Below are 15,819 nucleotides of genomic sequence, written 5' to 3'. Positions count from 1 at the left end.
CTTATACTATGATTACATCAGTAAAGTAGGGATCCAGCTCTGCTTGCCTGGTGTCATCAGTACAGGTATATAGTTTCCAGGCTGGCAGAAAGAGAAACTTCTATTAACATTTGAATTATGTTAAATTAATGGAAACTTTTTTTTCTTTGCCATCATTTTTTTAAAAAATTTTATTGTTATTCAATTACAGTTGAATGAAGTGAATGAGGACATACTGCTTCTTTTCAAATACTTATATGCATTAGAATATACTTCAATCTTTTTTTACAGAAATAATCTTTTGGAGGAGATTGGATGAAACCTTATACATGGATATTGTATAAGATTTCAGAGCCTTCTGAAAAAGATATTGCACAGGTGCAAAGAAAAGGGGCAGGAAGGAGGAAGTGAGATACAGACAAATCTTTAAGTGAATTATAGATTTCTATTTTTTTCTGAGTAGGCAAAAAAGGAAAGATTATTTCAAGAAGATAGGAGCTTTAACTATAAAACTTAATAAGCAACAGAAAGTTAGTGAAATATGCTTTTAAGAGAATGAAAAATAAATAAATATCTAAGGCAACCTCATTTTTCTGAACTTTGAAATTCTAAAAAGAGCAGTATATTAAATAATATAAAGAACACATTTACATATGAAAATTTCATCTAGAAATTTCAATATAAATCTGTTACCACCCCCTAATTGTAGATACTAAGTAGTTCAGTTTTATAAAAGATTCAGTATCTACTTAAAATAGTACTACTCACTTTAAAACTACATCTAATATTATGGAGAGAAAACTGGCTAATTTTAATCTACACAAATTAAATCTCAACCATAGCATTTTAAAGGTATTTAGTTGTCTTTCATCAATGCTTATAGTATATACTTCTTTATGGTTCTAGGTATTAATTTCTTGTTCTTTTGAAAAAAATAAGTGTTAGCCTGTGAGATGAATTTCATAATCGTTAAATCTTTTCTCTGAATGCAAGCCAATGTGGTTTGTATACATTCTAAATAAGTGAATTTTTATAGGTGGCAAAACTCGACTAAAAACTGTCTTGTTCAGTTACTAAAGATGGAAAAAACTTTTAAAAATTAAAATAGAAGAAATTCACATGTCCCATATCCCATATTAATTGCATGTATTTCTTTTGTTTCTTCTTTTGTGACATTGCTAGCCATACAATTGGGTATTTGAAGCCTCATATTTATAGAAAAGAAAATACAGTCTAATAGAAAACAATCAGGAAAGAGGAACATATTTTGACAGTAGAAAACTGTAATATATTCTACCATTAAGAGTAGTTTAAACTATTGAAAGAAGAGAGCTATCATGATTACCTCTTGGGATTAGATTACTAAAATATCTGAGACTTTGCAGAAGTGTGCTTTTCATATTAATCTGAGAGTCACAAGACAAACGAAGTGATCACTTCATTCAAAAGTTTAAATGAAACTTATTGATGACATTAACAACTTTTATTTCCTTTTCTTCTTTTTGGTCCTAAAAGCTAAGAAACCCAACTAAAATCCATATTTGAGTCCCCTTTATCATTTTTCATTTCTTGTAATGTTACTCAATATTAAAGTAATCAAGGTGCCTAGCTAATTTATTATGTCACGCTTTCAAATAGCCTGCTGCTATTTTAGGATTTCATCAGTTTCTTCCTCTTTAAAAGACAGTTCTGACTTCCAGCCAAGATGGAACCACAGGTGTGTCCACCTGTGCTTCCTTGCACAACCAAAAGAAGGACAACAACAAACTTAAAAACAAAAATACAACCAGAACTGCCAGAAAATCGAACTATATGGAAGTCCGACAAACAAGAAGTTAAAGAAGAAACATTCATCCAGACCAGTAAGAGGGGTGGAGAGGACTCGAAGCAAGGTGGTGGCTGGTGGATCAGGGGAGGTGGCAGCTGGCAGAGCAGGTGGTCCCACATTTGCATGCAGATAAACCAGGAGGAACAACTGGGGAGATAGACAGACTGTGGAATCCAGTGTTACAGTGTGGGAAAATAAAGTCTCAAAACCTCTGACTGAAAAAACCTGTGAGAGTTGTGGCATCAAGAGAAACTTCTAGTCTCACAGTAGAGTTCCTTGGAGAGATCCACAGGGTCCTAGAATGTACACAAACCCACCCACCCAGGAATCAGTGCCAAGAAGGTCCCAATTTGCATGTAGGTAGCCTGGGAAGTGACTGAAAGCAGGCAGAGAGCTGAGCAAGCGGCATTGTTCCCTCTTGGACTCCTCCCCCACTGATAGTATCACAACTGCAGCCATGTGGGTTGCCACACCCTGGTGAACACCTAAGGCTCTTCCCCTTACTACATAACAGGCAAACCAAGACAAAAAAATGGCCAAAATGAAAGAACAGATCAAAGCTCCAGAAAAAATACAACTAAGCAGCAAAGAAATAGCCAACCTATCAGATGCACAGTTCAAAACACTGGTAATGAGGAAGCTCACAGAATTGTTTGAGTATGGTTGCAAAATAGAGGAAAAAATGAAGGCAGTGAAAAGTGAAATGAAGGAAAATGTATAGGGAACCAACAGTGGTGGGAAGGCAACCAGGACTCAAATCAATGGCTTGGTCCAGAAGGAAGAAATAAACATTCAACCAGAACTGAGTGAAGAAACAAGAATTCAAAAAAAAAATGAGGAAAGGCTGAGGAACCTCCAGGACAACTTTAAACATTCCAACATCTGAATCATGGGAGTGCCAGGAGGAGAAGAGGAAGAGAAAGAAATGGAAAACTTATTTGAAAAAAATAATGAAGGAGAACTTCCCCAATCTAGCAAAAGAAATAGACTTCCAAGAAGTCCAGGAAGCTCAGTGAGTCTCAAAGGAGTTGGATCCAAGGAAGCACACACTAAGGCATATCATAATTACATTAGCCAAGATAAAAGATAAGGAAATAATCTTAAAAGCAGCAAAAGAAAAGGAGACAGTTACCTACAAAGAGTTTTCATTGGATTACCAGCTGTTTTCTCACAAGAAACCTTATAAGCAAGAAAGGACTGGAAAGATGTATTCAAAGTCATGAAAGGCAAGGACCTACATCTAAGATTACTCTATCCAGCAAAGCTATCACTTAGAATGGAAGGGCAGATAAAGTGCTTTCTAGATAAGGTCAAGTTAAAGGAGTTCATCATCACAAGCCATTATTATGTGAAATGTTAAAGGGACTTGTCTAAGAAAAAGATTAAAAATATGAACAGTAAAATGACAACAAACTCAACCTAAACTGAACCTAAATTAACAACTGAACCTAAAAACAAAAACAAAAATGAACTAAGCAAACAACAAGAATAGAAACAGAATCACAGAAATGGAGATCACATGGAGGGTTATCAGCAGGGGAGTGGGAGGGGGATAGAGGGGAAAAAGGTACAGGGAATAAGTAGCATAAATGGTAAGGAGAAAATAGACAGGGAGGTCTTAAGAATAGTATAGGAAATATAGAAGCCAAGGAACTTATATGTATGACCCATGGACATGAAAGGGAGGGGGGAATGTGGGTGGGAGGAGGTGTGCAGGGTGGAGGGGAATAAAGGGTGGAAAATGGGACAACTGTAATAGCATAATCAATAAAATATATTAAAAATAAAAGACACTTCTACTTCAAAGTGCTGTGGGAACATAAAATCTTGCAGGTGCATAGTTACTAGTAAGCATTCAATAGATCTTAATTATAATAATTATTATTAAGGCTGGCAGTGACCAAGGGGGTAACTTACTAATGATATCTAAATAAATAGTAATCTTACTTAAAATAAAATGACTAACTACCCTCAATTTCCTTAGGGATAGAATGAACAAAGGGATAACTTTTGGGCACAATGTATTTAACTTTGATATAAGAAAGAAGGGTACCAAAAAATATTCAACATTGAAATGGGTTTCTGAAAGAAGCACAAACTTGATATTCAGATGAAATGAGGTTTCCATGTGGCTGTTACCAATATTAACCAGTATAATACACTACTTTCCATTCCAATGTCTGCAACATTGGATGAAACATCAAATATGGGCACCATGAGCTACCTGGCAGTATTTTTATTAGTATAAAACAATGGGAAGCTTTTTCTATGAAAACTGTTGAGTTTTTAATTGTAAAAATTTGGGACAAATAGGATACAGGGAGATACAATTCTTCTGTTACCACCTGCTTTAAATAAACTCTGTGCACATGTATTTTTGTATATATTACTTCCTTAATTAAATGCTTTTAATCCTCACCAGAATACAAGGTATCAACTCTTTTGCATAATTTTCTTTATGCAAAAAAAAGAGACTTTTTTCTTTAGCTTTCATTATTGGCAAGATAACTAAGAAATTTCTTGGGAATCTGAAATGGTTTTAGATTTGGTGATTAAGTACCTGCTGTTCAAAGAGGACAACTATACCCTTTTTATTATTTTTGGTCATCTAATTCTGGTTCTTTTTCCACGGTTCCAAATTTAAATAAATAAATAGTGTAATGAAATATTGTGCAATTGTAAAGCCAAATGAAATAGGTATAGTTTCTAATATTTCAAGGATATATATCAGTATAATCAGATTCAAGAGTTATAAATTCAGTGTGTTATACATTCATAACCAAGGAGATATTATTCTGAACTTAAATTTTACGGATCTGGAGGTCATACTAGATCTTTGAGTAGGGTCAATATGGCATGGTAGGCAAAGCACTAAGCTAGAAGTGAAGATCTAGATGCTAGTTTTGTAAACTTCTGTAAGCCTCGATCTGTTTTGAGCTCAATTTCCTCTTCTATAAACATGTACTATGCATTATTTACAAGCTACTAGGTTTGGGAATACAGGTATAAGTATGAAATAGCCTGTACTTTTGTGATGCTTATATTGTAGATGGGTGTTATTTTCTCACTGGATAATCTATAAATTAACATTCACTTTTAAAAGTCTGCAATACTAATATTTGAGATTGCAAAGGATAAGCCAGAATAATGTATAGGGAAAGAAATGACATGTTACAACTGCACATAAAATGTTAGAAAAAAGGGAAATAAGCCCACAAGAAGGGGCTCATTGAATAATTGTTCATATAATCACTTCACTAAGAATCTAATAATTTTCAATTGCATTTTCAATTTACAGTTTAGAGGATATGTCTTTTCAACATTTCATATTTCTTTCTTTCAGATTTATTTACATTTTATTTTTCTTTAGAAAACTCTTGCACAAGTCTAAGAAGAGATCCTTTTGTGGGTGAAAATAAATGCTTCTAACTGGAAGATTACTTAGGCAGCAAAAACATTTTATTAGTTAATTTCATAGTTCTTCTAGCTAGTTATATAATAAAAATGAAACATCTTAACACTACCATTTTCAAAGTGATGTGTAGATAACTTAGAAACTAAATCTGGTATGGAGACATGAAAATTCCTATATCTTTTGAAAAGTTGTTACCTAGAACCAAATGTATAATGTTCCTAGAATTTATGGTACTGTAGTTTGCAAAACACTTTAGTATCCATCCTCTCATTTGAACATCACAAGATTGGGATCACCAGAATTTGATAGAGGAGGATAAAAGCAAAGTAAATCCATCTTTCCTACTTAATAATTAGTATTGAGGCTTTATTTATTCTCCAGAAATGTCTGGCCACGCTCTTCAATGCCGATGCAATAGTAGAACTTAGTTTTTTCTCTCTTGTTATCATCCTCATGACCAAGTCATCGACAGCATTTTGTGGTTTTGCCTGCTCATTTTTTTTCTAGTTTGAGTTAAAAACATATGACTTCAGGTGAGAAGGTCAACAAGAGTTGAGAGGGGTTAGTTTGACCATTTAAAATTAAGTCTGTTTTACATATATTAACTTTTATAAATGTGTGTGTGCATGCACACCCAAATATGCAAAATATCTTCTCAAGCACACACTGTGTCATCAACCTTTAAATACACTATATAATCAAAAGGAAATCATTCTGCCCCTACTATATTCTATTTACCTTGATTTACTCAAGGATATGAAAATAATTCAAAGCACAGAAAAAAGGAGAATACAGTGGCCAGATATTCTGGTTCAAAGGTAATTTTATATTATAAAATGGTATTATGTGAAAGCACTACTGAATATCTTTACATGTCATATAACAACCCCAAGAAAACATTAAAAAGAGTGCTTTAGGACATTTATGTTTTTAGCCATGGCTTAAAGGTTTATTCTGATGATTTTGTAAGCCATATAAGGGAAATTAACATAGTAATGTTCATAGGGATGAACATAGTAATGTTTGTATTTCCCCCCTAATGTCAGATATATAAAGTTCAGTGCCGTTATGGGCTATTTAAGAAGGCAGAAAACAGTTGCAAAATATTTAGCCTGTTTGTAATTATCATTCTTATCTCGGATATTGACAAATTCTCAAGATTGTTTACCCAACATGAAGGTTATTGTAACTTATTTATGAGGTTATTACCTTCTGAACTCTTCAGTTTTTAAAATCTTCAAGTATTTTTTAAAAATTTTATTGTTCAAATACAGTTGTCCCTTTTTTCCCCCACCACTCTCCCCTGTCCCACCACCCACACCTCCCACCCTCAATCCTACTCCCCTTTGTCTTTGTCCATGGGTCCTTTATACATGTTCCTTGATGACCCTTTTTCTTATTTCCTCCATTAGTCCCCTTCCCCCTCCCTTCTGGTTACTGTCAGTTTGTTCTTTATTTCAACATCTCTGGTTATATTTTGCTTGCTTCTTTTTTTTGTTGTTGTTGATTAGGTTCCACTTATAGATGAGATCATATGGTATTTGCCTTTCACCACCTGTCTTATTTCACTTAGTATAATGCTCTCCCAGTCCATCCACATTGTTGAGAAGGGTAGGAAGGAGTTCCCTCTTTCTTTCTGCTGCATAGTATTCCATTGTGTAAATGTACCACAGTTTTTTGACCCACTCATTTACTGATGGCCATATAGGCTGCTTCTTCTTATAGTATCTTAAAATATAAGTCTTCTTTTGTCATTAAGATGGTGATGACTGAAAAATAGCATTTTAACTCTTTCCAGTACACTTTTTTATTGTGCAATGGTTAAAAAACCAGTGACTACTTTATTGCTCTTTAGTGCCAAACATTTTCTTGTAGTTAAATTAGGTTTGCCATCCATAGAGAAGACCAAACCATCAATATTTCATTGAGATGTTATACACTAGTACTTTTCTCAGATTATTTAAGCCTAAATATCTTCTCATTAAAATATCTATGCGAAGGCCCAAGGTGGCAAAGTAAGTGGAAGGTACACTTGCCTCTTCCCAGAACAAAAGTGAAATTACAAGTGATATATAGAATAATCAACCTGAATAACCAACTGGAGACTAGCTGAATAAAAGTCTTATAACCAAGGATTTAAAGAAGAAGGCAAATTGAGACTGTTGTAAGGGCAGAGACTTAAACCAGGCTGGCCTTGCTCCTCACAGGTGGGCAGTAGCTGAGATTCCAGAGTGATATCTCAGCTTCAGACATTCTCCTGTGAAGTGCGGAGTCTCAGCTTTACATCAGGCTCCCAAGCCCAGAACACCAGAGCCAGAAAGAAGTGCCCATATAACATCTAGTTGTGAAAATCAGCAGGGATTCTCTACCCAAGGAGAAACAGGAGTCTGCTAGAGACACAGGTGGCATCTTCAAGGGCCAACACACAAAATATCACTCATAACCACTCACCTTGGGTTCTGGTGGAAGGAGGGCAGAGTGCATTAGAGTCATGTGAGGAGAGACTGAGGTTTATGGCTCTTGGGAGAGAACTGAAAGGACAGCCACCAAGATCCTTGTGTTGAATTCCTCACCCACACCACAGATGCCACATTTCTTGGGTGGAGAACTCCCCTCCATCTGGGGGAATACAATAGGTCCAAACTTAGGACTCCCTGTAGTCCCAATCTGTGGAGCCAGCTACCTGGCCCTGGGAGTGGAGGTCCAGCAGACTTAGTGGATGTCAGTTACTGAGTTGTGTGGCTTTGGGGCAGGAGTCATTCCATTGACTTTCCCATGAACCTGAACGGTGGTGCTTCCCCTGCACAAGAAATCATTAGCTCCACCCTCTGACCCCTGGTGGTCCTACCCTTCAAATTCCCAGTGGCCCTGCCATGCAAACTAAGAATCTATCAGAAAATGGGACAGACTGACTTGTGTGGCTGTAAGATTGGGGCTATTTCCCCCCTCATACTACAGATTGGTGTAGAGCCTTCCCTTCACATAGTCAAATCTTGGTCTGCTTAAGCCACAAATGTCTGCAGGTACCCAGTGTAGGGCAGCTAGAGTTGCTATACACTGGGACATTTGCTGAGTAGCCTCAGACCCAGCTCTGACCATCTTTGAACCTATATCAGTCTGCTGAACACCACTTGCCTCTACCTGGTGACTCACTGAGAACCTATCTCATGTACTCAAGTACTGCCAGAGGCTCTTTCAGTGACTAAGCCTAACAGGCATCCAGCAGGTGGAGGCAGACAGAGCCATATCTCAGGGTGTTTTGGTCCTTCTGCTGACTTGCCCCCAAAACTCAGTACTGGTGGAAGCTGACATTGGCATTCAGTATGATCCTTCCCACACACACCAAGGCCCAGCAGAGACAGCCACAAATGGTGGATGACTTTGTAGCTCCAAACAGGTTGCCAAGGGCCAATCACAAGAAGTGTCTGACACTGTTCTGCACCAGAGACAATCCCAAAAGGCTACAGAATACACCCAGTGGTGATATTCAGGCAGTATCCAAACAGGATAAAATTAGCTTCACAAATAGCATATCCAAAGGGAGATCTCATCAGGCACCAGACCTTGTTGATGCAAACTTCATTTCATGGGGTCAGCAGTCTGTACACTCCGGTGTGGATTGATGCTCACAGTCAGCCAGACTGAGGGTCAATCCCATGTGCAGATAGTCCAACAGCAATCAAGACCCAGTTACAACAGACAGACTCACATAACCAACTCAAGAGACATTCCTGGAACACATTCCTGGGTCAAAAGGCAATTCCACTTGTAGTTCTTTGAGGAAATTCCATACTGTTTTCCACAGTGGCTGTCCCAGTTGGCATTCCCACCAACAGTGTAGTAGGCATCTCCTTTCTCCACAACCTTGCTGGCACTTATTGTTTGTTGATTTGTTTATGATGGCCATTCTCACCCTTGTGACATGGTATCTCATTGTGGTTTTAATTTGCATCTCTCTGATGGCTAGTGATGTTGAGCACCCTTTTATAGCTCTGGGCCCTCTGTATGTCTTCCTTGGAGAAGTGTCTGTTCAAGTCCTTTGCCCATTTTTTATTGGGTTGTTCGTCTTCCTGGAGTAGGGTAATGTGAGTTATTTATATATTTTGGAGATCAGGCCCTTGTCTGAGGTATCATTGGCAAATATGTTTTCCCATATGGTTGGTTCTCTTTTCATTTTAATGCTGTTTTCTTTAGCCATAAAGAAGCTTTTTATACATTAATGATTCTGAAACACCAATTCAAAAGAACCTATGTACCCCAATGTTCATAGCAGCACAATTTATAAGAACCAAGTGCTGGAAACAGCCTGAGTGCCCATCAGTAAATGAGTGGATCAGAAAACTGTGGTGCATTTACACAATGGGATACTACCCAGCAGAAAGAAAGAAGAAGCTCCTACCCTTGACATCAGTACGGATCAAACTAGAATGCATTATGCTTAGTGAAATAAACCAAGCAGTGAAAGAGAAATACCACATGATGTCACCTATAAGTAGAACCTAATCAACAAAACAAACAAACAAGCAAAATACAACTAGAGACAGTGAAATAAAGAACAAACTGACAGTAACCAGAGAGGAGGGAGGAGAAAATTAATAGGGGATAATAGGGGAAAGGCCATCAAGGAACATGTACAAAGGACATATGGACAAAGCCAAAGGTGGGGGGGGGTTTGAGGGTGGGAGGGGTGATGAGGAAGATGGGGTGAAAATGGAGACAACTGTACTTGAGCAACACTAAAAAAAGAAATGAAAATAATTATGCAAAAGAATTCCAGGAATAAATTTCATCAAGGATATAAAAGACTTGTACTTGAAAAATTATAAGACACTGTCCTGCTTGGTGTCACTCAGTGGATGGAGCACTGGCCAGTGAACCAAAAGGTGACCGGTTTCAAACCCAGTCAGGGAACATGCCTGGGTTGTGGGCTAGGTCCCCAGTTGGGGACATGTGAGAGGCAACCAACTGAAGTATCTCTCACACACTGATGTTTCTCTCACTCTCTTTCTCCCTTCTGTTCCATCTCTGTAAAAATAGTTAAATAACATCTTTAAAAAAAAGGAAAATTATAAGATACTGAAGAAAGAAATTGAAGAATATACAAAACAGAGGAAACATATACCATGTTCATGGATAGGAAGAATTAACATCATTAAATTTCCATAATATCCAAAGTAATCTATGGATTCGATGGAATTCCTATCAAGAAACCAATGTCATATTTCAGAAAATTTAAACAAATAATCCAAAAATGTCATGGAACCACAGGAGACCTCAATTAGCCACAACAATGTTGAAAGAAGAATGAAGTTGGAGGAATTATGCTATGTGATCAGAATATACTACAAGGCCATAGTAATCAAAAAGCATGGTACTGGTCTTAAAACAGACATAAAGATCAATGGAACACAGTAGAAAGCCCAGAAATAAAACCATGCCTTTATGGGCAATTAATATTTGACAAAGAACACCAGAACATACATTGGACTAAAGACTGTACATTCCATAAATGGTACTGGAAAAATTAGACAGATTTGCAAAAAAATGAGACTAGATCACCTTGTTACACCATACACAAGAACAAACTAAAAATCGATTAAGCACTTAAATGTAAGCCTTGGAACCATAAAGATCCTTGAAGGAAACATAGGCAGTAAAATCTCAGACATTTCTCATAGCTATTTTTTTTTCTGATATATCTTCTTAGGCAAGGGAAAGAAAGGAAACAATAAACAAACAGGACTACATCAAACTCAAAATTTTTTGTGCAACAAAGGAAATCAGCATGAAAAAACAATCCACTGAAATGGAGAACATATTTGCCAATGATACATCTGATAAAAGTTAATGTCCAAAATTTATAAAGAACTTATACAACTTAACACCAAAAAAAAAAAAAAAAAGAAAGAAAGAAAACAGATTCCAATTAAAAATTGGACTAAGGACATGAACAGGCACTTCTCTAAAGAGGACATACAACTGGCCAATAGAAACATGAGAAGATTTTAACGGTTATTTATCATCAGAGAAATGCAAATTAAAACCACAATGAGATAACACCTCTCACCTATCAGAATGCCTATCATCAGTAAATCAGCAAACAATAAGTGTTAGTGAGGATTTGGAGAAAAGGGAACCCATTGTTGGAAATAGTAGCTTCCACAAAAAATTAAAAATGTAACTGCCTTATGACCCAGTAATTCTACTTATGTGTGTATATCCAAAGAAACCCAAAACACTTATTTGAAACAATATATGCACCTCCATATTAATTGCAGTACAATTTACAATATCCAAGATTTGGAGTAGCTCAAGTGCCTATCAATAGATGAGTGGATAAAGAGTTGTGGTGTGTTTACACAATGGAATACTATTCAGTCATGAAAAATATGGAAATCTTACTTGTTGCAAGTTCCTGCATGGACCTGGAGGGTATTATGCTAACTGAAATATTTCAATCATAGAAAGACAAATACCATATGATTTCACTTATATGTGGAGTCTAATGAACACAATAAATTAACAAAATAGAAACAGACTCATTGATACAGAGAATAGACTGACAACTGTCAGCTGGGGGATGTTGGGGTGCAGGATGAAAAAGAAGGGATTAAGCAAAAAAAAAAAAAACCTTCATAGACAGACAACGGTATGGTGATTACCAAGGGAGGGGGGCGAGGGGAGAAAGAAGAGGATAAATGTGGATAAATGGTGATGGAAAGAGACTTGACTTGGGGAGGTCACCAAAGTACAATATACAGATGATGTATTATAGAATTGTACACTTGAAACCTATATAATTTTATTAACAAATATCATCCCAATACAATAAATATTTAGGAAAATATCTCTGAATCTCTTTCTTCCTTTCTATCTAGGCTCTCCTCAACTTTTGTCTAGACTATTCTAACAGTTTCCACATAGTTTTCCTTGCTTCTAGTCTCTTACTTGCCCTAATTTTTTCTTACCACTGCTCCTGCTAAATAAATCAATTTGCATATACTCATTAACATTTTCCCAAATCCCTTTACACTGTAATAATAACAGGTAGGGTATGTTTCTTGAGGAGGGGGTGGATGGGTAATTCTTATGCCTATGAAGACTGTGACAGGAACAAAAATGTGTCAATTTTTTCCCCTTCTGCCTCTATCTTCTTTTATTAAATATATTTTATTAATTTTGCTAATACAGTTGTCCTATTTTTTCTCCCTTTTATTCCTCCCTGCACTTTACCCCCATCCCACCACATTACCCAACCTTAGTTCATATCCATGGGCCATACATATAAGTTCTTTGGCTTCTCCATTTCCCATACTATTCTTAACTCCCCCCAGTCTATTTTGCACCTACCATTTATGCTTATTATTCCCTGTACCTTTTAACCCATTATCCCCCTTTCCCCTCCCCACTGATAACACTCCATGTGATCTCTATTTCTGTGAATCTGTTCCTGTTCTACTTGTTTGCTCAGTTCCTTTTTGGCTTTTTTAGGTTAGGTTGTTGATAGTTGTGAGTTTGTTGTCATTTTACTGTACATATTGTTGATCTCCTTTTTCTTAGATAAGTCCCTTTAACATTTCATATAATAATGGATTAATGATGATGAACTCCTTTAACTTGACCTTATCTGGGAAGCACTTTATCTGCCCTTCCATTCCAAATGATAGTGTTGCTGGATAGAGCAATCTTGGATGGAGGTCCTTGACATTGATGACTTTGAACACTTCTTTCCAGCCGCCTCTTGCCTGCAAGGTCTCTTTCAGGAAGTCAGCTGACGGTCTTATGGGAACTCCTTTGTGGTAACTGTCTCCTTTTATCTTGCTGCTTTTAAGATTCCCTCCTTATCTTTCATCTTGGGTAATGTAATTATGATGTACCTGGGTTTGTGCTTCCTTGGGTCCAATTTCTTTGGAACTCGCTGAGCTTCCTGGACTTCCTGGAAGTTTATTTGCTTTGCCAAATTAGGGAAGTTCTTCATTATTTTTTCAAATAAGTTTTCCATTTCTTGTTCCTCCTCTTCTGCTTCTGGCACCACTATGATTAGGATGTTGTAATGTTTTAGGTTGCCCTGGAGGTTCCTCAGCCTCTCCTCTTTTGTTTGAACTCTTGTTCCTTCACTTGGTTCTGTTTGAATGTTTATTTCTTCCTTCTGGTCCAAGCCATTGATTTGAGTCCCAGTTGCCTTCTCATCACTGTGGGTTCCCTGTACATTTTCCTTTATTTTCCTTTCCACAGCCTTCACTTTTTCCTCTATTTTGCGACCATACTGAACCATGTCTATGAGCATCCTGATCACCAGTGTTTTGAACTGTACATCTCATAGGTTGGGTATCTGTTCATTGCTTAGTTGTATTTTTTTCTGGAGCTTTGATCTGTTCTTTCATTTGGGCCATGCATTTTTTGTCTTGTCATGCCTGTTACATAGTAAGAGGTGGAGCCTTAGGTGTTTGCCAGGGTGGGGCAACCCACATGGCTGTGTTCAGGTGCTGTATGTGGTGGAGGGGTCTGAGAGAGAACAATGTTACTAGCTCCTCTCCTGGCTGGCTTTCAGTCACTTTTCCCAATATCTACAAGCAAATTTGGCCCTTCTGGTGCTGATTCCCAGGGGGATGAGCTCGTGTATATTCTAGGACCCAGTGGATCTCTCTAACAAACTCTCCTGTGAGGCTGGGATTTTCTCCTGCCACCTCAACTGCCACAGGTTTTTTCAGTCAGAGGTTTTGAGGTTTTATTTCCCCACACTGGGACCCTGGGTTGCATAGTCTGATTCCCTTCCAAGTTGTTCCTCCTGATTTATCTGCACACAAATGTGGGGCCACATAGTCCTCCAGCTGCTGCCTTGCCACAAGTCCTCTCTGTCCCAGCTGCCCATGTCTGCCCCTTCTACCAATATGGATGAATGTTTCCTCTTTAACTCCTTGGTTATCAGACTTCCATACAGTCCAATTTTTTGGTGGTTTTGGTTATTTTTTTTTATTTCAAATTTGTTGTTGTCCTTCTTTTGATTGTGGAGGCAAAGTATATCTACTTATGTCTCCATCTTGGCTGGAGGTCTAGAATTTTGCAAGATGTTCATGTTTCTACCTTCTATTGTGAAGCTTTTTCTGAGGTTTTGTCTGGTGGGAGCAGAGGTGATTTGGAAAGAAAGGAAATGCAATCAATGAGGATTCTCAACCTCCTCCCATGTCATGAGCATTGCACCAGCCTTGGTGCCAGGTGACTGTTGTCTAATTGCCCTATTTTTTTTTTCAGTACTGCCATTATAGCTTACTTCTTATATGAGATGTAATTATGCTAACCATCAGCTCAAAAAAATCTATATTGACCATGGAAAAGATGGGGAAGGGACTAGACAAAGAACATGTATAAATGACCCATGGGCATGGACAACATTGTGAAAATTGACTTTGGGAGTGGGGAATGGGATGGAATGAAGAAGGCAAGGGGGAAAATTTGGGACAATTCTAATAGAACAATAATTCAAAATAATTCTATGTGAAAGTCCAAACTTTTAGCCCTTCACAAAATTTCCACAGACTACTTTTCATTCCCCCCCTTCAATACAGATCCTACAAACACACATCCAACACTAAACAATATATTTATTGAAAATGTCAGATCCTTTCATGACTCTAGGTCTTTCTTCTTACAGATAAGAAATCAAACACAATTGCTCAGCATTGAATTAAATTAAGAAGTTCAAACACTGAACTGGAGGAGGATTTCAAGTAAGCAAATCTCACTTGAATTTCACATTCACTCACTCAGTCCACCTGTTTTTGACTAGTTTTCAGCTCAAAAGTAAAGAATTCCAGAGCAGTCTTTTGATGGTTTTCAAAGGATTAAAAAATGGTTTTGTGGAGATTGTTCACTCGGAATTAAAAGTATAAAACCAGGCAATCATGCAAGCAAGGAAAAAACAGAGTATCGTAGATATGCAGTAATACATCAATAACAAATTATTTAAACCCTTTTTGTAGAAGTGATTTTCTCATTTTTTAAAATTTTTATTGCTATTCAATTACAGTTGTATGCCTTCTCCCCATCCCTCCAGCCCACCCCAGCTGAACCCACCTCCCCCCCCACCTCCACCCTCCCCCTTGATTTTGTCCATGTGTCCTTTATAGTAGTTCCTGTAATCCCCTCTTCCCAGTGTCCCCACCCCACTCCCCCCTGGCTATTGTTAGATTTTCTTAACTTCAATGTCTCTGGTTATATTTTGTTTGCATTTTTCTTCTATTGATTATGTTCCAGTTAAAGGTGAGATCATATGGTGTTTGTCCCTCACCGCCTGGCTTATTTCACTTAGCATAATGCTCTCCAGTTCCATCCATGCTGTTGCAAAGGGTATAAGCTCCTTCTTTCTCTCTGCTGCGTAGAATTCCATTTAAAAATTCCCCTGAATAATTCTTTCAGCAGTTAATAAATCCATATGAAAAAAGTCATATTGCAGTTCAAAAGTTGTTACTCTTGCATATCATAATGAATTCTTTCTTTCCAAATGATTCCTTAGCAAAGAATTTTCTAATATTCAAAAAAATGGAATATTTTGCATCCCAAATTATCTTTTTATTTTTCTCTTCAAAATTGTGTCTCT

This window comes from Desmodus rotundus, chromosome X (assembly GCF_022682495.2).
Source record: "Desmodus rotundus isolate HL8 chromosome X, HLdesRot8A.1, whole genome shotgun sequence".
Lineage (NCBI taxonomy): Eukaryota > Metazoa > Chordata > Mammalia > Chiroptera > Phyllostomidae > Desmodus > Desmodus rotundus.
Note: the sequence above shows the minus strand (reverse complement) of the source record.